Source organism: Danio rerio, chromosome 1, assembly GCF_052040795.2.
Source record: "Danio rerio strain M-AB ecotype USA chromosome 1, GRCz13ab, whole genome shotgun sequence".
Lineage (NCBI taxonomy): Eukaryota > Metazoa > Chordata > Actinopteri > Cypriniformes > Danionidae > Danio > Danio rerio.
This window is the reverse complement of record NC_141021.1, coordinates 54854038-54878818: the sequence shown is the minus strand read 5'-3', so window position 1 is coordinate 54878818 and position 24781 is coordinate 54854038. Positions and strand designations below refer to the sequence as shown.

General features: G+C 39.7%; 1 long non-coding RNA gene across 1 annotated transcript in view; it reads right to left on the bottom strand.

Moving 5' to 3' along the window:
- The window catches only part of si:ch211-217k17.8, a 76901-nt gene that overhangs the window by 34645 nt on the left and 17475 nt on the right, over positions 1-24781 (bottom strand). The window contains exons 13-32 of the long non-coding RNA XR_015477294.1: positions 24718-24776; positions 24402-24553; positions 21575-24192; positions 21343-21401; positions 21020-21171; positions 18297-20824; positions 18052-18113; positions 17729-17880; positions 14470-17519; positions 14225-14286; positions 13902-14053; positions 10508-13734; positions 10257-10318; positions 9934-10085; positions 5797-9767; positions 5585-5646; positions 5258-5409; positions 759-5098; positions 511-572; positions 195-346 (exon numbers count right to left, since the gene is read on the bottom strand). This is a non-coding gene — a long non-coding RNA (si:ch211-217k17.8). The remainder of the gene's footprint in view (positions 1-194; positions 347-510; positions 573-758; positions 5099-5257; positions 5410-5584; positions 5647-5796; positions 9768-9933; positions 10086-10256; positions 10319-10507; positions 13735-13901; positions 14054-14224; positions 14287-14469; positions 17520-17728; positions 17881-18051; positions 18114-18296; positions 20825-21019; positions 21172-21342; positions 21402-21574; positions 24193-24401; positions 24554-24717; positions 24777-24781) is intronic.

Sequence of the window (24781 nt, the reverse complement as noted above, 5' to 3'; positions counted from 1 at the left end):
GTAATAATAATTTTGGATAAACTTTTAATAACATTATAACAATTTACATTAAAAAAATCATTATTTAAGTAGTAATTTTTACTCTAAAACATGATTTTTATTTAATAGTTATTCATTACACTGTTTTCTGTTTTAGACAAAAACAAACCAACATATTTTTCATATTAAGATTTACAAAGTGCCATAAGACCTACCTGTTCCATTAACGTAAACAGAATTAGAAGTTATGTTTAGGTCACTTAGAGTTTGTGTGTCGTTCAATAATGCATTGCCAATTTCATAATTTGATGGTACAACATCTGTACTGTTGAAAAAAAGATCGGCGTCTGTATCGACTGATCCTTTCCTGGAAAATATTATTTAGAAACATCATATTAGCATTAGAAAACATTAAGATAATATGCCAACCTGACCAATAGCCCACAATGTTTGCAAGATTTTATGTAGTTTCACAAAATATTTATGATAAGTATTTATAAAATAAGCAGCATTGAAATATAGTGTTTTTACCAGAATTTTTTGACAATGGCTCTTTGGTAAGACTTAAACCACCGTTTGAAAATGATGTCAAGCTGTAACAAAATACAAATATTTACATTAAGCACATATAGGCTTGTTGTTCATACTAGAATGTTAAAAAATAATGCAGAAATATTATTCACTTACATATATAATATAGTATAGTACACTCTATATAACATACACTACATTAGAAACAAATACACTATGGTGAATGAAGCATTTTAGTCTATACTCACAAGTTTTTCAATAAATGAAGCTCTATTTTTGAAAGCAGGAGAACTGTTATCTTTGAAGTCGTCTATAAATAAATCTTGGGAACGGAAATACAGCGTTACTACTACTACATTTTCAGATACTGTATTTGCAGTAGTAGGAAGAAATCTTGTATTTGTTGTAGTAGTTAATTCTGCTGTTGTAGTAGTTGTTTCTTCTTCAGTAGTGGTAGATGTTTCAGCAAAAGTTGTTGTGGAGGGCTCTGTTGTCTTTGTAGATGTTACTTCTGCAGTAGTGGTGGATGTTTCTTCAAGAGTTGTCGTGGAGGGCTCTGTTGTTGTTGTTTCTTCAAGAATTGTTGTGGAGGGCTCTGTTGTTGTTGTTTCTTCAAAAGTTGTCGTTGAGGGCTCTGTTGTTGTTGTAGATGTTTCTACAAGAGTTGTTGTTGAGGGCTCTGTTGTTGTTGTTGTATCTTCAAGAGTTGTTGTAGAGGGCTCTGTTGTTGTTGTTGTTGTTTCTTCAAGAGTTGTTGTGGAGGGCTCTGTTGTGGTTGTATCTTCAAGAATTGTAGTGGAGGGCTTTGTTGTTGTTGTTTCTTCAAGAATTGTTGTGGAGGGCTCTGTTGTTGTTGTTTCTTCAAGAGTTGTCGTGGAGGGCTCTGTTGCTGTTGTTGTATCTTCAAGAATTGTTGTGGAGGGCTCTGTTGTTGTTGTTGTATCTTCAAGAGTTGTCGTTGAGGGCTCTGTTGTTGTTGTGTCATCAAGAGTTGTCGTGGAGGGCTCTGATGTTATTGTAGATGTTACTTCTGCAGTAGTGGTGGATGTTTCTTCAAGAGTTGTCGTGGAGGGCTCTGTTGTTGTTGTTGTTTCTTCAAGAGTTGTCGTTGAGGGCTCTGTTGTTGTTGTGTCATCAAGAGTTGTCGTGGAGGGCTCTGTTGTTATTGTAGATGTTACTTCTGCAGTAGTGGTGGATGTTTCTTCAAAAGTTGTCGTGGAGGGCTCTGTTGTTGTTGTTTCTTCAAGAGTTGTCGTGGAGGGCTCTGTTGTTGTAGAAGTTTCTTCAAGAGTTATCGTTGAGGGCTCTGTTGTTGTTGTTGTTTCTTCAAGAGTTGTTGTGGAGGGCTCTGTTGTTGTTGTTGTTTCTTCAAGAGTTGTTGTGGAGGGCTCTGTTGTTGTTGTAGATGTTTCTACAAGAGTTGTTGTAGAGGGCTCCGTTGTTGTTGTTGTTTCTTCAAGAGTTGTTGTAGAGGGCTCTGTTGTTGTTGTAGATGTGTCTACAAGAGTTGTTGTTGAGGGCTCTGTTGTTGTTGTTGTATCTTCAAGAATTGTAGTGGAGGGCTCTGTTGTTGTTGTTTCTTCAAGAGTTGTCGTGGAGGGCTCTGTTGTTGTTGTTTCTTCAAGAGTTGTCGTGGAGGGCTCTGTTGTTGTTGTTGTTTCTTCAAGAGTTGTTGTAGAGGGCTCTGTTGTTGTTGTTGTTTCTTCAAGAGTTGTTGTAGAGGGCTCTGTTGTTGTTGTTGTTTCTTCAAGAGTTGTCGTGGAGGGCTCTGTTGTTGTTGTTGTTTCTTCAAGAGTTGTCGTGGAGGGCTCTGTTGTTGTTGTTTCTTCAAGAGTTATCGTTGAGGGCTCTGTTGTTGTTGTTGTTTCTTCAAGAGTTGTTGTGGAGGGCTCTGTTGTTGTTGTTGTTTCCTCAAGAGTTGTCGTGGAGGGCTTTGTTGTTGTTGTTGTTTCTTCAAGAGTTGTCGTGGAGGGCTCTGTTGTTGTTGTTGTATCTTCAAGAGTTGTCGTTGAGTGCTCTGTTGTTGTTGTGTCATCAAGAGTTGTCGTGGAGGGCTCTGTTGTTATTGTAGATGTTACTTCTGCAGTAGTGGTGGATGTTTCTTCAAAAGTTGTCGTGGAGGGCTCTGTTGTTGTTGTTTCTTCAAGAGTTGTCGTGGAGGGCTCTGTTGTTGTTGTTTCTTCAAGAGTTGTCGTTGAGGGCTCTGTTGTTGTTGTTGTTTCTTCAAGAGTTGTTGTGGAGGGCTCTGTTGTTGTTGTTGTTTCTTCAAGAGTTGTCGTGGAGGGCTCTGTTGTTGTTGTTGTTTCTTCAAGAGTTGTTGTGGAGGGCTCTGTTGTTGTTGTAGATGTTTCTACAAGAGTTGTTGTAGAGGGCTCCGTTGTTGTTGTTGTTTCTTCAAGAATTGTAGTGGAGGGCTCTGTTGTTGTTGTTTCTTCAAGAGTTGTCGTGGAGGGCTCTGTTGTTGTTGTTGTTTCTTCAAGAGTTGTTGTAGAGGGCTCTGTTGTTGTTGTTGTTTCTTCAAGAGTTGTTGTGGAGGGCTCTGTTGTTGTTGTTTCTTCAAGAGTTGTCGTGGAGGGCTCTGTTGTTGTTGTTGCTTCTTCAAGAGTTGTTGTAGAGGGCTCTGTTGTTGTTGTTTCTTCAAGAGTTGTTGTAGAGGGCTCTGTTGTTGTTGTTGTTTCTTCAAGAGTTATCGTTGAGAGCTCTGTTGTTGTTTCTTTAAGAGTTGTCGTGGAGGGCTCTGTTGTTGTTGTTGTTTCTTCAAGAGTTGTCGTTGAGGGCTCTGTTGTTGTTGTTTCTTCAAGAGTTGTTGTAGAGGGCACTGTTGTTGTTGTTGTTTCTTCAAGAGTTGTTGTGGAGGGCTCTGTTGTTGTTGTTGTTTCTTCAAGAGTTGTCGTGGAGGGCTTTGTTGTTGTTGTTGTTTCTTCAAGAGTTGTCGTGGAGGGCTCTGTTGTTGTTGTATCTTCAATAGTTGTCGTTGAGGGCTCTGTTGTTGTTGTAGATGTTTCTACAAGAGTCGTCGTTGAGGACTTTGTTGTTGTTGTATCTTCAAAAGTTGTCGTTGAGGGCTCTGTTGTTGTTGTAGATGTTTCTTCAAGAATTGTCGTGGAGGGCTCTGTTGTTGTTATTGTTGTTTCTTCAAAAGTTGTCGTGGAGGGCTCTGTTGTTGTTGTTGTATCTTCAAGAGTTGTTGTAGAGGGCTCTGTTGTTGTTGTAGAAGTTTCTTCAAGAGTTATTGTTGAGGGCTCTGTTGTTGTTGTTGTTGTAGATGTTACTTCTGCAGGAGTGGTGGATGTTTCTTCAAAAGTCTTCGTGGAGGGCTCTGTTGTTGTTGTATCTTCAAGAGTTGTTGTTGAGGGCTCTGTTGTTGTTTCTTCAAGAGTTGTCGTGGAGGGCTCTGTTGTTGTTGTTGTTAGAGTTGTTGTGGAGAGCTCTGTTGTTGTTGTTTCTTCAAGTGTTGTTGTGGAGGGCTCTGTTGTTGTTGTTTCTTCAAGAGTTGTCGTTAAGGGCTCTGTTGTTGTTGTTGTTTCTTCAAGAGTTGTTGTAGAGGGCTCTGTTGTTGTTGTTGTTTCTTCAAGAGTTGTTGTAGAGGGCTCTGTTGTTGTTGTTGTTTCTTCAAGAGTTGTTGTAGAGGGCTCTGTTGTTGTTGTTGTTTCTTCAAGAGTTGTTGTAGAGGGCTCTGTTGTTGTTGTTGTTTCTTCAAGAGTTATCGTTGAGGGCTCTGTTGTTGTTGTTTCTTCAAGAGTTGTCGTGGAGGGCTCTGTTGTTGTTGTAGAAGTTTCTTCAAGAGTTATCGTTGAGGGCTCTGTTGTTGTTGTTGTTTCTTCAAGAGTTGTTGTGGAGGGCTCTGTTGTTGTTGTTTCTTCAAGAGTTATCGTTGAGGGCTCTGTTGTTGTTGTTGTTTCTTCAAGAGTTATTGTAGAGGGCTCTGTTGTTGTTGTTGTATCTTCAAGAGTTGTTGTGGAGGGCTCTGTTGTTGTTGTTGTTTCTTCAAGAGTTGTCGTGGAGGGCTCTGTTGTTGTTGTTGTTTCTTCAAGAGTTGTCGTGGAGGGCTCTGTTGTTGTTGTTGTTTCTTCAAGAGTTGTCGTTGAGGGCTCTGTTGTTGTTGTTTCTTCAAGAGTTGTTGTAGAGGGCTCTGTTGTTGTTGTAGAAGTTTCTTCAAGAGTTATCGTTGAGGGCTCTGTTGTTGTTGTTGTAGATGTTACTTCTGCACTAGTGGTGGATGTTTCTTCATTAGTTGTTGTGGAAGGCTCTGTTGTTTTTGTAGATGATACTTCTGCAGTGGTGGTGGATGTTTCTTCAAGAGTTGTTGTGGAGGGTTCTGTTGTTATTGTAGATGTTTCTTCAAGAGTTGTCGTAGAGGACTCTGTTGTTGTTGTAGATGTTACTTCTGCAGAAGTGGTGATTGTTTCTTCAAGAGTTGTCGTGGAGGGTTCTGTTGTTGTACTTGTTACTTCTGCAGTAGTGGTGGATGTTTCAACTGTTGTTGTAAAGGCTTCTGTTGTTGTTGTAGATGTTACTTCTGCAGTAGTTGAAGACATTTCTTCAGGAGTTGTTGTGGAGGGTTCTGCTGTACTAGATGTAGATATTACTGGTGGGAAAAAAATGTTCATCAGGCTGTTTTGAATTTCTGATGGCTTTTACAATAATTGTGTGTGTTGACATAATAATTCCAAATGATCGATACTTTAAAAATATACATTTGTTTGTAAAAGACTTTTTCATTTAGAAGTTTTGTCATAAGACCTACCTTTTCCATTGATGTCAACTGAATTAGAAGTTATGTTTAGGGCATTTAGAGTTTGCTGGTCATTTAATAATACACTTCCAATGTCAAATTCTGATGGGACCCCTTCTGTTATGTCAAAAATCACTTCAACCTGTGTTTCAACTGATCCTTTGCTGAAAAAAGTATGTTTAGAGGTATCACGTCAGTCTTATAAAATATTAGGAACACTTTCTCAATATGGCAACCTGTGCAATAATCAATAAGCAATTATCACAACATTTTAAGTAATTTGACAAAATATCAATGAGTAGTGTGAATAAAATAAGCATTGAAAAATAGTGTGTTTACCTGAATCTTTTGACAATGGCTATTAGGAAAGCCTTAAAATGTCGTTTGAAAATGATGCCAAGCTGTAATATAACATAAAGAAATACAGTTAAGTCTAACAAGATTGCTGTTTATATGTAAATTGTTTAAAAATAATACATTATTTATTACATACACTGATAATGCATACAAATTATTCACTTAAAACACTTAAACTTTTAGTCTTTACTCACAAGTTGTTCAATAAATGATGCCCTTTCCTTGAAGGCCGGAGAACTGTTATTACTGAAGTCATTGATAAATGTGTCCTGTGAGCTGAAAGTCAAGGTTATTACTACTACATTTTTTGATACTGCAATTGCAGTAGTAGTGGGGGATGTTGTGGTTGTGGAGGCCTCTGTTGTTGTAGCCGATGTTTCTTCTGCAGCTGTGGTAGATGTTTCAACAGAAGTTGTTGTGGAAGGCTCTGTTGTTGAAATAGATGTTACTTCTGCAGTAGTCAAAGATGTTTCTTTTATAGTTGTTGTGGAGGACTCTGTTGTTGTGGTTGATGTTTCTACTGCAGCAGTGGTAGATGTTTCAGCCGAAGTTGTTGTGGAGGGCTCTGTTGTTGTGGTTGATGTTACTGCTTCAGTGGTGGTGGATGTTTCTTCAAGAGTTGTGGAGGCCTCTGTTCTCGTAGTAGATGTTTCTTCAGCAGTGGTAGATGTTTCAGCCGAAGTTGTTGTGGAGGGCTCTGTTGTTGTGGTTGATGTTACTGCTTCAGTGGTGGTGGATGTTTCCTCAAGAGTTGTAGAGGCCACTGTTGTTGTGGTAGATGTTTCTTCTGCAGCAGTTGTAGATGTTTCAGCAGATGTTGTTGTAGAGGCCTCTGTTGTCGTAGTAGACGTTTCTTCAGCAGTGGTAGATGTTTCAGCAGAAGTTGTTGTGGAGGGCTCTGTTGTTGTGGTTGATAATACTGCTTTAGTGGTGGTGGATGTTTCCTCAAGAGTTGTAGAGGCCACTGTTGTTGTGGTAGATGTTTCTTCTGCAGCAGTTGTGGATGTTTCAGTAGAAGTTGTGGAGGCCTCTGGTGTTGTGGTTGATGTTACTGCTTCAGTGGTGGTGCGTGTTTCTTCAAAAGTTGTGGAGGCCTCTGTTCTCGTAGTAGATGTTTCTTCAGCAGTGGTAGATGTTTCAGCAGAAGTTGTTGTGGAGGGCTCTGTTGTTGTGGTTGATGTTACTGCTTCAGTGGTGGTGGATGTTTCCTCAAGAGTTGTGGAGGCCTCTGTTGTTGTAGTAGATGTTTCTTCTGCAGCAGTTGTAGATGTTTCAGTAGAAGTTGTGGAGGCCTCTGTTGTTGTGGTTGATGTTACTGCTTCAGTGGTGGTGGGTGTTTCTTCAAAAGTTGTGGAGGCCTCTGTTCTCGTAGTAGATGTTTCTTCAGCAGTGGTAGATGTTTCAGCAGAAGTTGTTGTGGAGGCCTCTGTTGTCGTAGTAGACGTTTCTTCAGCAGTGGTAGATGTATCAGCAGAAGTTGTGGAGGCCTCTGTTGTTGTGGTTGATGTTACTAATTCAGTGGTGGTCGATGTTTCCTCAAGAGTTGTGGAGGCCACTGTTGTTGTGGTAGATGTTTCTTCTGCAGCAGTTTTAGATGTTTCAGCAGAAGTTGTTGTGGAGGCCTCTGTTGTTGTGGTTGATGTTACTGCTTTAGTGGTGGTGGATGTTTCTTCAAGAGTTGTGGAGGCCTCTGTTGTCGTAGTAGATGTTTCTTCTGCAGCAGTTGAAGATGTTTCAGCAGATGTTGTTGTGGAGGCCTCTGTTGTCGTAGTAGACGTTTCTTCAGCAGTGGTAGATGTTTCAGCAGAAGTTGTTGTGGAGGGCTCTGTTGTTGTGGTTGATAATACTGCTTCAGTGGTGGTGGATGTTTCCTCAAGAGTTGTGGAGGCCACTGTTGTTGTGGTAGATGTTTCTTCTGCAGCAGTGGTAGATGTTTCAGCAGAAGTTGTTGTGGAGGGCTCTGTTGTTGTGGTTGATGTTACTGCTTCAGTGGTGGTGGATGTTTCCTCAAGAGTTGTGGAGGCCTCTGTTGTTGTAGTAGATGTTTCTTCTGCAGTGGTAGATGTTTCAGCAGATGTTGTTGTGGAGGCCTCTGTTGTCGTAGTAGACGTTTCTTCAGCAGTGGTAGATGTTTCAGCAGAAGTTGTTGTGGAGGGCTCTGTTGTTGTGGTTGATAATACTGCTTCAGTAGTGGTGGATGTTTCCTCAAGAGTTGTGGAGGCCACTGTTGTTGTGGTAGATGTTTCTTCTGCAGCAGTTGTAGATGTTTCAGTAGAAGTTGTGGAGGCCTCTGTTGTTGTGGTTGATGTTACTGCTTCAGTGGTGGTGGGTGTTTCTTCAAAAGTTGTGGAGGCCTCTGTTGTCGTAGTAGACGTTTCTTCAGCAGTGGTAGATGTATCAGCAGAAGTTGTGGAGGCCTCTGTTGTTGTGGTTGATGTTACTGCTTCAGTCGTGGTGAATGTTTCCTCAAGAGTTGTGGAGGCCTCTGTTGTCGTATTAGATGTTTCTTCAGCAGTGGTAGATGTTTCAGCAGAAGTTGTTGTGGAGGGCTCTGTTGTTGTGGTTGATGTTACTGCTTCAGTGGTGGTGGATGTTTCCTCAAGAGTTGTGGAGGCCACTGTTGTTGTGGTAGATGTTTCTTCTGCAGCAGTTGTAGATGTTTCAGCAGCTGTTGTGGAGGCCTCTGTTGTTGTTGTTGATGTTTCTGCTTCAGTGGTTGTGGATTTTTCCTCAGGAGTTGTGGAGGCCTCTGTTGTTGTGGTTGATGTTACTGCTTCAGTGGTGGTGGATGTTTCCTCAGGACTTGTGGAGGCCACTGTTGTTGTGGTAGATGTTTCTTCTGCAGCAGTTGTAGATGTTTCAGCCGAAGTTGTTGTGGAGGGCTCTGTTGTTGTGGTTGATGTTACTGCTTCAGGGGTGGTGGATGTTTTTTCAAGAGTTGTGGAGGCCTCTGTTCTCGTAGTAGATGTTTCTTCAGCAGTGGTAGATGTTTCAGCCGAAGTTGTTGTGGAGGGCTCTGTGGTTGTGGTTGATGTTACTGCTTCAGTGGTGGTGGATGTTTCTTCAAGAGTTGTGGAGGCCTCTGTTGTCGTAGTAGATGTTTCTTCAGCAGTGGTAGATATTTCAGCAGAAGTTGTTGTGGAGGCCTCTGTTGTTGTAGAAGATGTTTCTACTGCAGCAGTGGTAGATGTTTCAGCAGAAGTTGTTGTGGAGGCCTCTGTTGTCGTAGTAGACGTTTCTTCAGCAGTGGTAGATGTTTTAGCAGAAGTTGTTGTGGAGGGCTCTGTTGTTGTGGTTGATGTTACTGCTTCAGTGGTGGTGGATGTTTCCTCAAGAGTTGTGGAGGCCACTGTTGTTGTGGTAGATGTTTCTTCTGCAGCAGTTGTAGATGTTTCAGCAGAAGTTGTGGATGCCTCTGTTGTTGTGGTTGATGTTACTGCTTCAGTGGTGGTGGATGTTTCTTCTAGAGTTGTGGAGGCCTCTGTTGTTGTGGTAGATGTTTCTTCTACAGCAGTTGTAGATGTTTCAGCAAAAGTTGTTGTAGAGGCCTCTGTTGTTGTAGTAGATGTTTCTTCTGCAGCAGTGGTAGATGTTTCAGCAAAAGTTGTTGTGGGGGCCTCTGTTGTTGTGGTTGATGTTACTGCTTCAGTGGTGGTCGATGTTTCTTCAAGAGTTGTGGAGGCCTCTGTTGTAGTAGATGTTTCTTCTGCAGCAGTGGAAGATGTTTCAGCAGGAGTTGTTGTGGAGGGCTCTGTATTTATAGTAGATGTTTCTGCTTCAGTGGTGGTAGATGCTTCATTAAGAGTTGTTAAGGGCTCTGTTGTGGTAGATAGAATATCTGTTATAGTGGTGAATGTTTCCACAGTTGTTGTTAAATACTCTGTTGTCGTAGAAGATTTCACTCCACTGGTAGTTGTGGACGTTTCATCACCAGTTGTTGTGGAGGTCACTGGTGTTTCAGCCGGAGCTGTGGAAGCTTCTGTTGCTGTAGTAGATGTTACTGCTATGGTAGTAGTAGACGTTTCCACAGGAGTTGTTGTGGAGGCCTCTGCTGTGGAGGACTCTGTTGTTGTAGATGTTTCTGCTGCAGTAGGGGTGAATGTTTGAGCAGATGTTGTTGTGGGTGTTGAGTATTCCGTTGTTGGTTCAGTAATCGATGATATTTCTAATGGAAAATATATATTTGTTAAACTTTTTTTTAATTTAAGATGACTTAAACAAAAAGGTAAACAATGATTTATTATTTTCAGAAATATTGATTACAAACAGTCGTTCCATGTAAGACATAAAAACATTTTCTTTTAATATTACATTTTTGTCAAAAAACTTACGTGTTCCATTAATGTCAACCGAATTAGACGTTATGTTCAGTTGGTTTAGAAATTGTGTGTTGTTCAATATTGCATTGCCAATTTCATTATTTGATGGTACAACATCTGTACTGTTGAATAGAAGATCAACTTCAGTGCCGACTGATCCTTTCCTGAAAAATATTGTTTAGAAATATCTTATTAGTGTTATAAAATATTGAGAACACTTTCTCAATGTGCTAACCTGACCATTAATACATTGTTCACAAGATTTAAAGTAGCTTGGTAAAATATCCATAATTAGTGTATATAAAATAAGCAGCATTAAAATTTATTGTATTTACCTGAATTTCTTGACGATGGCTTCAAGGAAAGACTTAAACCACCCTTTCAAAAGCTCATGAAACTGTAACCAATACAAATTATTACAGTTAAGCCAAATACATATTTTGGTCATACGGAAAGTCTTTTAAAATAATACAGTGATTTTTATTCACTTAAATACACTATGAACAACAGTACACAGTAAACTATATACACTATACTCTAAAAACAAATGCACAATAGTGAATGGAGAATTTTTGTCTTTACTCACAAGTTGCTCAACAAATGATGCCCTTTTCTTGAAAGCGGGAGAACTGTTATCATTGAAGTCATCTATAAATGTGTCTTGGGAGGTGAAAAACAGTTTTATTACTACTACGTTTCCAGATACTGCATTTGCAGTAGTAGAGAGAGATGTTGTCTCTGTTGTTGTAGATGTTACTGCAGCAGAGTTGGTGGATGTTTCAGCAGAACTAGTTGTGGGTGTCTCTGTTGTTGAAGTAGATGTTACAGCTTCAGTAGTGGTGGATGTGTCTTCAAATGTTGTTGTTGAGGGCTCTGCTATAGTAGTAGATGTTAATTGTACTGTAGTAGTGGCTGTTTCTTCAAAACTTGTTGTGGAGGAATCTGTTGTAGTAGATGCTACGGCTTCAGTAGTGGTGGGTGTTTGAGCAGGCATTGTTGTGGGTGTTGAGTATTCAGTGGTGGATGTTTCTTTAAGAGCTGTTGTGGAAGATTCTGTTGTAGTAGATGTAACTGCAGTAGTAGTAGTAGAGGTTTCCAAAGGAGTTGTTGTGGAGGGCTCTGTCATAGTAGTAGATGTTAACTCTACTGTAGTAATGGATGTTTCTTCAAGAGTTGTTGTGGAGGGCTCTGATGTAGTAGATGTTACAACTGAAGGGGTGGATGTTTCAGCAGGAGTGGTTGTTGAGGGCTCTGTTGGTGTAGTAGATGTTACTTCTATTGTAGTAGTAGACATTTCTTCAGGATTTGTTGTGGTGGGCTCTGTTGTTGTAGTAGATGTTACTTCTATGGTAGTAGTAGACTTTTCCACTGGAGTTGTTGTAGAGGGCTCTGTTGTTGTAGATGTTTCTGCTTCAGTAGTGGTGGATATTTCAGCAGGAGTTGTTGTGAGTGTTGATTGTTCAGTTGTGGATGTTTCTTCAAGAGTTGTTGTTGAGGGCTCTGTTGTTGTAGATGTTAACTCTACTGTAGTAGTGGATGTTTCTTCAAGAGAGGTTGTGGAGGACTCTGATGTAGTAGATGTTACAACTGAAGTGGTGGATGTTTCAGCAGAAGTGGTTGTTAAGGGTTCTGTTGGTGTAGTAGATATTACTTCTATGGTACTAGAAGACGTTTCTTCAGGAGTTGTTGTAGAAGGCTCTGTTGTTGTAGATGTTTCTGCTTCAATAGTGGTGGATATTTCAGCAGGAGTTGTGAGTGTTGATTGTTCAGTTGTGGATGTTTCTTCAAGAGTTGTTGTGGAGGACTCTAGCGTAGTAGATGTTACAAGTGAATTGGTGGATGTTGCAGCAGGAGTTGTTGTTGAGGGCTCTGTTATAGTAGTAGATGTTACTTCTATTGTCGTAGTAGACGTTTCTTCAGGAGTTGTTGTAGAAGGCTCTGTTGTTGTAGATGTTTCTGCTGCATTAGTGGTGGATATTTCAGCAGGAGTTGTGAGTGTCGATTGTTCAGTTGTGGATGTTTCTTCAAGAGTTGTCATGGATGATTCTGCTGCTGTAGTAGATGTGACTGCTATGGTAGTAGTAGACGTTTCCACAGGAGTTGTTGTGGAGGGCTCTGTTGTTGTAGTTGTTAATTCTACTGTAGTAGTGGATGTTTCTTCAAGAGTTGTTGTGGAGGACTCTGTTGGTGTAGTAGATGTTACCTCTATGGTAGTAGAAGACGTTTCTTCAGGAGTTGTTGTAGAGGGCTCTGCTGTTGTAGATGTTTCTGCTTCAGTAGTGGTGGATGTTTCTTCAAGAGCTGTTGTAGAGGATTTTGCTGCTGTAGTAGATGTTACTTCTATGGTAGTAGTAGACTTTTCCAAAGGAGTTGTTGTGGAGGGTTCTGTTGTTGTTGTAGATACTTCTGCTGCATTAGTGGTGGATATTTCAGCAGGAGTTGTTGTGGGTGTTGAGTGTTCAATTGTAGATGTTTCTTCAAGAGTTGTTGTGGAGGATTCTGCTGCCGTAGTAGATGTGACTGCTATGGTAGTAGAAGACGTTTCTTCAGAAGTTGTTGAATAAGGCTCTGTTGTTGTAGATGTTTCTGCTTCAGTAGTGGTGGATATTTCAGAAGGGGTTGTTGTTGAGGGCTCTGTTATAGTAGTAGATGTTACTTCTATTGTAGTAGTAGACGTTTCTTCAAGAGTTGTTGTGGAGTATTCTGCTGCTGTAGTAGATGTAACTGCTATGGTAGTAGAAGACGTTTCTTCAGGAGTTATTGTATAGGGCTCTGTTGTTGTAGATGTTTCTGCTTCAGTAGTAGTGGATATTTCAGAAGGAGTTGTTGTTGGTGTTGAGTGTTCAGTTGTAGATGTTTCTTCAAGAGTTGTTGTCGAGGGCTCTGTTGTTGTAGTAGATGTTACTTCTATGGTAGTAGTAGACTTTTCCAAAGGAGTTGTTGTTGATGGCTCTGTTGTTGTAGATGTTAACTCTACTGTAGAAGTGGATGTTTCTTCAAGTGTTGTAGTGGAGAACTCTGGCGTAGTAGATGTTACAAGTGAAGTTGTGGATGTTGTTGAGGGCTCTGTTATAGAAGAAGATGTTAATTCTACTGTAGTAGTGGATGTTTCTCCAAGAGTTGTTGTGGAGGACTCTGTTGGTGTAGTAGATGTTACTTCTATGGTAGTAGAAGACGTTTCTACAGGAGTTGTTGTAGAGGGCTTTGTTGTTGTAGATGTTTCTGCTTCAGTAGTGGTGGATGTTTCTTCAAGAGTTGTTGTGGAGGACTCTGCTGCTGTAGATGTTACTTCTATGGTAGTAGTAGACTTCTCCAAAGGAGTGGTTGTGGAGGGCTCTGTTGTTGTAGATGTTAACTCTAATGTAGTAGTGGTTGTTTCTTCAAGAGTTGTCGTGGAGGACTCTGTTGGTGTAGTAGAGGTTACTTCTATGGTAGTAGAAGACGTTTCTTCAGGAGTTGATGTGGAGGGCTCTGCTGTTGTAGATGTTTCTACTGTAGTTGTGGTGGATGTTTGAGCAGGCATTGTTGTGGCTGTTGAGTATTCAGTCGTGGATGTTTCCTCTAGAGTTGTTGTGAAGGACTCTGTTGGTGTAGAGGTTACTTCTTTGGTAGTAGCAAACGTCTCTTCAGAAGTTGTTGTGGAGGGCTCTGTTGTTGTAGATGTTAACTCTAATGTAGTAGTGGATGTTTCTTCAAGAGTTGTTGTGAAGGGTTCTGTTGTAGATGTTTCTGCTGCAGTAGTGGTGAATGTTTGAGCAGGTGTTGTTGTGGGTGTTGAGTATTCAGTTGTTGGCTCAGTAATGGATGATATTTCTGATAGACAAAAAATGATATTGAGTTGTTATGAATTTAGGATGGCATTGACAAAAAAATAAGCAAATTTTCTGAAATACTAATTTCAGTTTTATTAGTCAGTTCATTCCTTCATACTGGTTTCCATCTAAGACATGTAATTTTTTTCACATTGAAATAAGACTTACGTGTTCCATTAATGTCAACTGAATTAGCAGTGGCGTTTAGGTCATTTAGAAATTGTGTGTTGTTCAATATTGCATTGCCAATTTCATTATTTGATGGTACAACATCTGTACTGTTGAAAAGAAGACCAACTTCAGTGTTGACTGATCCTTTGCTGAAAAATATCGGTTAAAATCATATTAGTGTTATGAAATATTTAAGTTCCCAATATCACAATCTGATGATTAAAACATTAATAAAAATATTTAAAGTAGTTCAATTTAATTTTCCATACACATTCTATATAAAATAAGCAGCGTTAAATTAATACATATAGTATATTTACCTGAATTTCTTGACGATGGCTCCTAGGAAAGACTTAAACCACCCTTTCAAAAGCTCATGAAACTGTAACCAATACAAATTATTACAGTTAGGCCAAATACATATTTTGTTCATACGTAAGGTCTTTAAAAAAAAGCACAATGACTTTTATTCACTTGATTACATTATATACAACAGAACGCTGTATACACTATACTCTAAAAACAAATACGCAAAAGTGAATGGAGAATTTTTGTCTTTACTCACAAGTTGCTCAACAAATGATGCCCTTTTCTTGAAAGCGGGAGAACTGTTATCATTGAAGTCATCTATAAATGTGTCTTGGGATTTGAAAAACAGTGTTATTACTACTACGTTTCCAGATACTGCATTTGCAGTAGTAGAGAGAGATGTTGTCTTTGTTGTTGTAGATGTTACTGCTGCAGATGTGGAGGATGTTTCAGCAGAAGTAGTTGTGGTGAACTCTGTTGTTGCAGTAGATGTTACTGTTGCAGTAATGGTGGATGTTTCTTCAAGAGTAGTTGTGGGTGTCTCTGTTGTTGAAATAGATGTTACTGTTTCAGTAGTGGTGGATGTGTCTTCAAATGTTGTTGTTGAGGGCTCTGCTGTAGTAGTGTATGTTATTTCTGCTGTACTGGTGGATTTCTCAACAGGAATCGTTGAGGGCTCTGTTGTTATAATAGATGTTACTTCTGCAGTAGTGGTGGATGTGTCATCAAGAGTTGTTGTGGAGGGCTCTGTTGTTGTTGTAGAAGTTACAGCTGCAGTAGTGGTAGATATTTCAGCTAGAGTTGTTGTTGATGGCTCTGTTATAGTAGTAGATGTTAGTTCTACTGTAGAAGTGGCTGTTTCTTCAAAACTTGTTGTGGAGGAGTCTGTTGCTGTAGTAGAAGCAACGGCTTCAGTAGTGGTGGATGTCTGAGCAGGTGTTGCGGGTGTTGAGTATTCAGTGGTGGATGTTTCAACTGGAGTTGTTGTGGAGGATTCTGTTGTTGTTGTAGATGTTACTGCAGTGGTAGTAGTAGACGTTTCCATAGGAGTTGATGTGGAGGGCTCTGTTATAATAGTAGATGTTAACTCTACTGTAGTAGTGGATGTTTCTTCAAGAGTTGTTGTCGAGGACTCTGATGTAGTAGATGTTACAACTGAAGTAGTGGATGTTTCAGCAGAAGTGGTTGTTGAGGGCTCTGTTGGTGTAGTAGATGTTACTTTTATTGTAGTAGTAGACGTTTCTTCAGGAGTTGTTGTAGAAGGCTCTGTTGTTGTAGATGTTTCTGCTGCATTAGTGGTGGATATTTCAGCAGGAGTTGTTGTGGGTGTTGACTGTTCAGTTGTGGATGTTTCTTCAAGAGTTGTTGTGGAGGATTCTGCTGCTGTAGTAGATGTGACTGCTATTGTAGTAGTAGACGTTTCCACAGGAGTTGTTGTGGAGGGCTCTGTTGTTGTAGATGTTAACTGTACTGTAGTTGTGGATGTTTCTTCAAGAGTTGTTGTGGAGGACTCTGGCATAGTAGATGTTACAACTGAAGTTGTGGATGTTTCAGCAGGAGTTGTTGTTGAGGGCTCTGTTATAGAAGTAGATGTTAATTCTACTGTAGTAGTGGATGTTTCTCCAAGAGTTGTTGTGGAGGACTCTGTTGGTGTAGTAGATGTTACTTCTATGGTAGTAGAAGACGTTTCTTCAAGAGTTGTTGTAGAGGGCTTTGTTGTTGTAGATGTTTCTGCTTCAGTAGTGGTGGATGTTTCAGAAGGAGTTGTTGTTGAGTGCTCTGTTATACTAGTAGATGTTAACTCAACTATTGCAGTGGATGTTTCTTCAAGAGTTGTTGTCGAGGACTCTGTTGGTGTAGTAGAGGTTTCTACTGAAGTGGTGGATGTTTCAGCAAAAGTTGTCGTGAAGGATTCTGTTGTTGCTGTTGTAGATGTTTCTGCTGCAGTAGTGGTGGACATTTCATTGAGAGTTGTTGAGGGCTCTGTTATCGTAGTAGATGTTAATTCTACTGTAGTAGTAGATATTTCCTCAAAAATTGTTGTGGAGGATTCTATTGCTGTAGTAGACTTTACTGCTAAGGTAGTAGTAGATGTTTCTACAGAAGTTGTTGTGAAGGGTTCTGTTGTTGTAGATGTTTCTGCTGCTGTAGTGGTGGGTGTTTGAGCAGGTGTTGTTGAGTATTCAGCTGTGGATGATTCTTCAACAGTTGTTGTGGAGGACTCTGTTGGTGTAGTAGATGTTACTGCTATGGTAGTAGTGGATGTTTCCACAGGAGTTGTTGTGGAGGGCTCTGTTGTTGTGGATGTTTCTTCAATAGTTGTTGTGGCTGACTCTCCGGTTGTAGAAGATGTTTCTGCTGCAGTAGTGGTAGATGTTTCAATTACAGTTGTTGAGGGCTCTGTGGTTGTAGTAGACATTACAGCTGAAGTACTGGTGGATGTTTCAGCAGCAGTTGTTGTGGAGGATTCTGTTGTTGCTGTTGTAGATGTTTCTGCAACAGTAGCAGTGGATATTTCAGCAGGAGTGGTTGTTGAGGGCTCTGTTATAGTAGTAGATGTTAATTCTATTGTAGTAGTAGATGTATCTTCAAGAGTTGTCGTGGAGGACTCTGTTTGTGTAGTAGATGTTACTGCTATGTTAGTAGTAGACATTTCTACAGTAGTTGTTGTGGAGGGCTCTGTTGTTGTAGATATTTCTGCTGCAGTAGTAGTGGATGTTTGAGGCGTTGTTGTGGGTGTTGAGTATTCAGTTATGGATGTTTCTCCTAGAGTTGTTGTAGAGGACTCTGTTTGTGTAGTAGATGTTACAGCTGAAGTAGTGGTGGATATATCAGCAGGAGTAGTTGTGGAGGATTCTGTTTCTGTAGTAGATGTTACTGCTATGGTAGTAGTAGATGTTTCCACAGGAGATGTTGTGGAGGACTCTGTTGTGGAGGGCTCTGTTGTTGTAGATGTTTCTGCTACAGTAGAGGTGGACGTCTGAGCAGGTGTTGTTGTGAGTGTTGAGTATTCAGTTGTGACTGTTTCTTCAAGAGTTGCTGTGGAAGACTCTGTTGTCATAGTAGATGTTATTGATTCAGTAGTGGTGGATGTTTCAACAGGAGTTGTTGTGGAGGAGTCTGTTTCTATAGTAGATGTTACTACTATGGTAGTAGTAGACGTTTCCACAGGAGGAGCAGTGGAGGCCTCTGTTGTGGAGGACTCTGTTGTTGTAGATGTTTCTGCTGCAGTAAGGGTGGATGTTTGAGCAGGTGTTGTTGTGGGTGTTGAGTATTCCGTTGTTGGTTCAGTAATTGATGATATTTCTAATAGACAAAATAAGTAAATAAATATTGAGTTGTTTTGAGCTTATGCTGTTTTTGACCAAAAATGTAAACAATGATTTTACATTTTCTCAAATACTCATTTCAAATAATCATTACTGTGAAACAAGTTTTTATTTGTCAATTTATTCCTTTATACTGGTTTCCCTGTAAGACATGTAATTTTGATCACATTGAAATAAAAGACTTACGTGTTCCATTAATGTCAACTGAATTAGCAGTTGCGTTTAGGTCATTTAGAAATTGTGCGTTGTTCAATATTGCATTGCCAATTTCATTATTTGATGGTACAACATCTGTACTGTTAAAAAGAAGACCAACTTCAGTGTTGACTGATCCTTTGCTGAAAAATATCGGTTAAAATCATATTAGTGTTATGAAATATTTAAATTCTCAATATCACAACCTGATCATTAAAACATTATTAAAAATATTTAAAGTAGTTTAATTTAATTTTCCATACACATTCTATATGAAATAAGCAGCGTTAAATTAATACATATAGTGTATTTACCTGAATTTCTTGACGATGGCTCCTAGGAAAGACTTAAACCACCCTTTCAAAAGCTCATGAAACTGTAACCAATACAAATTATTACAGTTAGGCCAAATACATATTTTGTTCATACGTAAGGTCTTTAAAAAAAAGCACAATGACTTTTATTCACTTGATTACATTATATACAACAGAACGCTATATACACTATACTCTAAAAACAAATACGCAAAAGTGAATGGAGAATTTTTGTCTTTACTCACAAGTTGCTCAACAAATGATGCCCTTTTCTTGAAAGCGGGAGAACTGTTATCATTGAAGTCATCTATAAATGTGTCTTGGGATTTGAAAAACAGTGTTATTACTACTACGTTTCCAGATACTGCATTTGCAGTAGTAGAGAGAGATGTTGTCTTTGTTGTTGTAGATGTTACTGCTGCAGATGTGGAGGATGTTTCAGCAGAAGTAGTTGTGGTGAACTCTGTTGTTGCAGTAGATGTTACTGTTGCAGTAATGGTGGATGTTTCTTCAAGAGTAGTTGTGGGTGTCTCTGTTGTTGAAATAGATGTTACTGTTTCAGTAGTGGTGGATGTGTCTTCAAATGTTGTTGTTGAGGGCTCTGCTGTAGTAGTGTATGTTATTTCTGCTGTACTGGTGGATTTCTCAACAGGAATCGTTGAGGGCTCTGTTGTTATAATAGATGTTACTTCTGCAGTAGTGGTGGATGTGTCATCAAGAGTTGTTGTGGAGGGCTCTGTTGTTGTTGTTGTAGAAGTTACAGCTGCAGTAGTGGTAGATATTTCAGCTAGAGTTGTTGTTGATGGCTCTGTTATAGTAGTAGATGTTAATTCTACTGTAGAAGTGGCTGTTTCTTCAAAACTTGTTGTGGAGGAGTCTGTTGCTGTAGTAGATGCAACGGCTTCAGTAGTGGTGGATGTCTGAGCAGGTGTTGCGGGTGTTGAGTATTCAGTGGTGGATGTTTCAACTGGAGTTGTTGTGGAGGATTCTGTTGTTGTTGTAGATGTTACTGCAGTGGTAGTAGTAGACGTTTCCATAGGAGTTGATGTGGAGGGCTCTGTTATAATAGTAGATGTTAACTCTACTGTAGTAGTGGATGTTTCTTCAAGAGTTGTTGTCGAGGACTCTGATGTAGTAGATGTTACAACTGAAGTGGTGGATGTTTCAGCAGAAGTGGTTGTTGAGGGCTCTGTTGGTGTAGTAGATGTTACTTTTATTGTAGTAGTAGAAGTTTCTTCAGGAGTTGTTGTGGAGGGCTCTGTTGTTGTAGATGTTTCTGCTGCATTAGTGGTGGATATTTCAGCAGGAGTTGTTGTGGGTGTTGACTGTTCAGTTGTGGATGTTTCTTCAAGAGTTGTTGTGGAGGATTCTGCTGCTGTAGTAGATGTGACTGCTATTGTAGTAGTAGACGTTTCCACAGGAGTTGTTGTGGAGGGCTCTGTTGTTGTAGATGTTAACTCTACTGTAGTAGTGGATGTTTCTTCAAGAGTTGTTTTGGAGGACTCTGGCATTGTAGATGTTACAACTGAAGTTGTGGATGTTGCAGCAGGAGTTGTTGTTGAGAGCTCTGTTATAGTAGTAGATGTTAACTCTACTTTAGTAGTGGATGTTTCTCCAAGAGTTGTTGTGGAGGACTCTGTTAGTGTAGTAGATGTTACTTCTATGGTAGTGGAAGACGTTTCTTCAGGAGTAGTTGTGGAGGACTCTGTTGGTGTAGTAGATGTTACTGCTATGGTAGTAGTGGACGTTTCCACAGGAGTTGTTGTGGAGGGCTCTGTTGTTGTGAATGTTTCTTCAATAGTTGTTGTGGCTGACTCTCTGGTTGTAGTAGATGTTTCTGCTGCAGTAGTGGTAGATGTTTCAACAACAGTTGTTGAGGGCTCTGTGGTTGTAGTAGACATTACAGCTGAAGTACTGGTGGATGTTTCAGCAGCAGTTGTTGTGTAGGATTCTGTTGTTGTTGTTGTTGTAGATGTTTCTGCAACAGTAGCAGTGGATATTTCAGCAGGAGTGGTTGTTGAGGGCTCTGTTATAGTAGTAGATGTTAATTCTGTTGTAGTAGTAGCTGTATCTTCAAGAGTTGTCGTGGAGGACTCTGTTTGCGTAGTAGATGTTACTGCTAGGTTAGTAGTAGACATTTCTACAGTAGTTGTTGTGGAGGGCTCTGTTGTTGTAGATGGTTCTGCTGCAGTAGTAGTGGATGTTTGAGCAGGCATTGTTGTGAGTGTTGAGTATTCAGTTGTTGATGTTTCTTCCAGAGTTGTTGTAGAGGACTCTGTTGGTGTAGTAGATGTTACAGCTGAAGTAGTGGTGGATGTATCAGCAGGAGTAGTTGTGGAGGACTCTGTTGCTGTAGTAGATGTTACTGCTATGGTAGTAGTAGACGTTTCCACAGGAGTTGTTGTGGGCTCTGTTGTTGTAGATGTTTCTGCTACAGTAGAGGTGGATGTCTGAGCAGGTGTTGTGAGTGTTGAGTATTCAGTTGTGACTGTTTCTTCAAGAGTTGCTGTGGAAGACTCTGTTGTCATAGTAGATGTTATTGATTCAGTAGTGGTTGATGTTTCAACAGGAGTTGTTGTGGAGGAGTCTGTTTCTATAGTAGATGTTACTACTATGGTTGTAGTAGACGTTTCCACAGGAGGAGCAGTGGAGGATTCTGTTGTGGAGGACTCTGTTGTTGTAGATGTTTCTGCTGCAGTAGTGGTGGATGTTTGAGCAGGTGTTGTTGTGGGTGTTGAATATTCAGTTGTTGGTTCAGTAATGGATGATATTTCTAATAGAGAAAAAAAAATATTGACTTGTTTTGAGTTTATGCTGTTTTTGACCAAAAATGTAAAGAATGATTTTCTCAAATACTCATTTCAAATAATCATTACTGTGAAACAAGGTTTTATTTGTCTGTTTTTTCCTTCATACTGGTTTCCCTGTAAGACATGTAATTTTGATCACATTGAAATAAAAGACTTACGTGTTCCATTAATGTCAACTGAATTAGCAGTTGCGTTTAGGTCATTTAGAAATTGTGTGTTGTTCAATATTGCATTGCCAATTTCATTATTTGATGGCACAACATTTGTACTGTTGAAAAGCAGATCAACTTCAGTCTTGACTGATCCTTTGCTGAAAAAAATAGTTCAGAAATATCATATTAGTGTTATGAAATATTCAGAACACTTTCTCAATATTGCAACCTGTCCAATAATCCATTAATCACAAGATTTTATGTTGTTTCAGAAAATATTTATAAGCAGTGTAAATAAAATAAGCCACATTGAAATATAGTGTATTCACCTGAATCTCTTGACAATGGCTTGTAGGAAGGCATCAAACCGTTTGAAAATGTTGACAAACTGTAACCAATACAAATTATTACAATTAAGCCACATGCGTTTGTCGTTCATATGTAAAGGCCTTTAAAACAGCACAATGACTTTCATTCAGCAGAATTCACTGTACACAACAGAAAACTATACACTAAAAACAAATACACTATAGTGAAAAGATAATTTATGTCTTTACTCACAAGTCCTTGCACAAATGATGCCCTTTTCTTGAAAGCGGGAGAACTCTTATCATATAAGTCATCTGTAAATGTGTCTTGGGAGGTGAAAAACAGTGTTGTTACCACTACATTTTCAGATACTGCATTTGCAGTAGTAGAGAGAGATGTTGTCTCTGTTGTTGTGGATGTTACTGCTGCAGTAGTGGTGGCTGTTTCAGCAGGAGTTGTTGAGGACTCTATTGTAGTAGATGTTACTGCTGTGGTTGTGGTGGATATTTCAGTGTAAGTTGTTGTTGAGGGCTCTGTTACAGTGGTAGATGTCAAATCTACTGTAATAGTTGATGTTTCTTCAAAGTTTGTTGTTGACTTTACTTCTGCATTAGTGGTGGATGTTTCCTCAAGGGTTCTTGTGGAGGGCTCTGTTGTCATAGAAGATGTTACTGCTTTAGTACTGGTTGATGTTTCAACTGGAGTTGTTGTAGAGGATTCTGTTGCTGTAGTAGATGTTACTGTTATGGTAGTAGTAGACATTTCATCAAGAGTTGTTGTGGAGGGCTCTGTTGTTGTTGTTGTTGTTGTTGTTGTAGAAGTTACAGCTGCAGTAGTGGTAGATATTTCAGCTAGAGTTGTTGTTGATGGCTCTGTTATAGTAGTAGATGTTAGTTCTACTGTAGAAGTGGCTGTTTCTTCAAAACTTGTTGTGGAGGAGTCTGTTGCTGTAGTAGATGCTACGGCTTCAGTAGTGGTGGATGTCTGAGCATGTGTTGTGGGTGTTGAGTATTCAGTGGTGGATGTTTCAACTGGAGTTGTTGTGGAGGATTCTGTTGTTGTTGTAGATGTTACTGCAGTGGTAGTAGTAGACGTTTCCATAGGAGTTGATGTGGAGGGCTCTGTTATAATAGTAGATGTTAACTCTACTGTAGTTGTGGGTGTTTCTTCAAGAGTTGTTGTCGAGGACTCCGATGTAGTAGATGTTACAACTGAAGTGGTGGGTGTTTCTGCAGAAATGGTTGTTGAGGGCTCTGTTGGTGTAGTAGATGTTACTTTTATTGTAGTTGTAGACGTTTCTTCAGGAGTAGTCGTGGAGGGCTCTGTTGTTGTTGTAGATGTTACTGCTGGATTAGTGGTGGATATTTCAGCAGGAGTTGTTGTGAGTGTTGACTGTTCTGTTGTGGATGTTTCTTCAAGAGTTGTCGTGGAGGATTCTGCTGCTGTAGTGGATTTGACTGCTATAGTAGTAGTAGACGTTTCCACAGGAGTTGTTGTGGAGGGCTCTGTTGTTGTAGATGTTAACTCTACTGTAGTAGTGGATGTTTCTTCAAGAGTTGTTGTGGAGGACTCTGGCATTGTAGATGTTACAACTGAAGTTGTGGATGTTGCAGCAGGAGTTGTTGTTGAGAGCTCTGTTATAGTAGTAGATGTTAATTCTACTGTAGTAGTGGATGTTTCTCCAAGAGTTGTTGTGGAGGACTCTGTTGGTGTAGTAGATGTTACTTCTATGGTAGTAGTGGATGTTTCCACAGGAGTTGTTGTGGAGGGCTCTGTTGTTGTGAATGTTTCTTCAATAGTTGTTGTGGCTGACTCTCTGGTTGTAGTAGATGTTTCTGCTGCAGTAGTGGTAGATGTTTCAACAACAGTTGTTGAGGGCTCTGTGGTTGTAGTAGACATTACAGCTGAAGTACTGGTGGATGTTTCAGCAGCAGTTGTTGTGGAGGATTCTGTTGTTGCTGTTGTAGATGTTTCTGCAACAGTAGCAGTGGATATTTCAGCAGGAGTGGTTGTTGAGGGCTCTGTTATAGTAGTAGATGTTAATTCTATTGTAGTAGTAGATGTATCTTCAAGAGTAGTCGTGGAGGACTCTGTTTGTGTAGTAGATGTTACTGCTATGTTAGTAGTAGACATTTCTACAGTAGTTGTTGTGGAGGGCTCTGTTGTTGTAGATGGTTCTGCTGCAGTAGTAGTGGATGTTTGAGCAGGCATTGTTGTGGGTGTTGAGTATTCAGTTGTGGATGTTTCTCCTAGAGTTGTTGTAGAGGACTCTGTTGGTGTAGTAGATGTTACAGCTGAAGTAGTGGTGGATGTATCAGCAGGAGTAGTTGTGGAGAATTCTGTTGCTGTAGTAGATGTTACTGCTATGGTAGTAGTAGACGTTTCCACAGGAGTTGTTGTGGGGGACTCTGTTGTGGAGGGCTCTGTTGTTGTAGATGTTTCTGCTACAGTAGAGGTGGATGTCTGAGCAGGTGTTGTTGTGAGTGTTGAGTATTCAGTTGTGACTGTTTCTTTAAGAGTTGCTGTGGAAGACTCTGTTGTCATAGTAGATGTTATTGATTCAGTAGTGGTTGATGTTTCAACAGGAGTTGTTGTGGAGGGGTCTGTTTCTATAGTAGATGTTATTACTGTGGTTGTAGTAGACGTTTCCACAAGAGGAGCAGTGGAGGATTCTGTTTCTGTAGTAGATGTTACTGCTGTGGTAGTAGTAGACGTTTCCACAGGAGTTGTTGTGGAAGCCTCTGTTGTGGAGGCCTCTGTTGTGGAGGCCTCTGTTGTAGATGTTTCTGCTGCAGTAGTGGTGGATGTTTGAGCAGGTGTTGTTGTGGGTGTTGAGTATTCAGTTGTTGGTTCAGTAATTGATGATATTTCTAAGAGAAAAAATAAATAAATAAATATTGAGTTGTTTTGAGTTTGTGCTGTTTTTGACCAAAAATGTAAACAATGATTTTACATTTTCTCAAATACTCATTTCAAATAATCATTACTGTGAAACAAGGTTTTATTCGTCAGTTTTTTCCTTCATACTGGTTTCCCTGTAAGACATGTAATTTTGTTCACATTGAAATAAAAGACTTACGTGTTCCATTAATGTCAACTGAATTAGCAGTTGCGTTTAGGTCATTTAGAAATTGTACGTTGTTCAATATTGCATTGCCAATTTCATTATTTGATGGCACAACATTTGTACTGTTGAAAAGCAGATCAACTTCAGTCTTGACTGATCCTTTGCTGAAAAATATAGTTCAGAAATATCATATTAGTGTTATGAAATATTAAGAACAATTTCTCAATATTGCAACCTGTCCAATAATCCATTAATTACAAATTTGTTTCACAAAATATTTATCAGCTGTGTGAATAAAATAAGCCACATTGAAATATAGTGTATTCACCTGAATCTCTTGACAATGGCTTGTAGGAAGGCATCAAACCGTTTGAAAATGTTGACAAACTGTA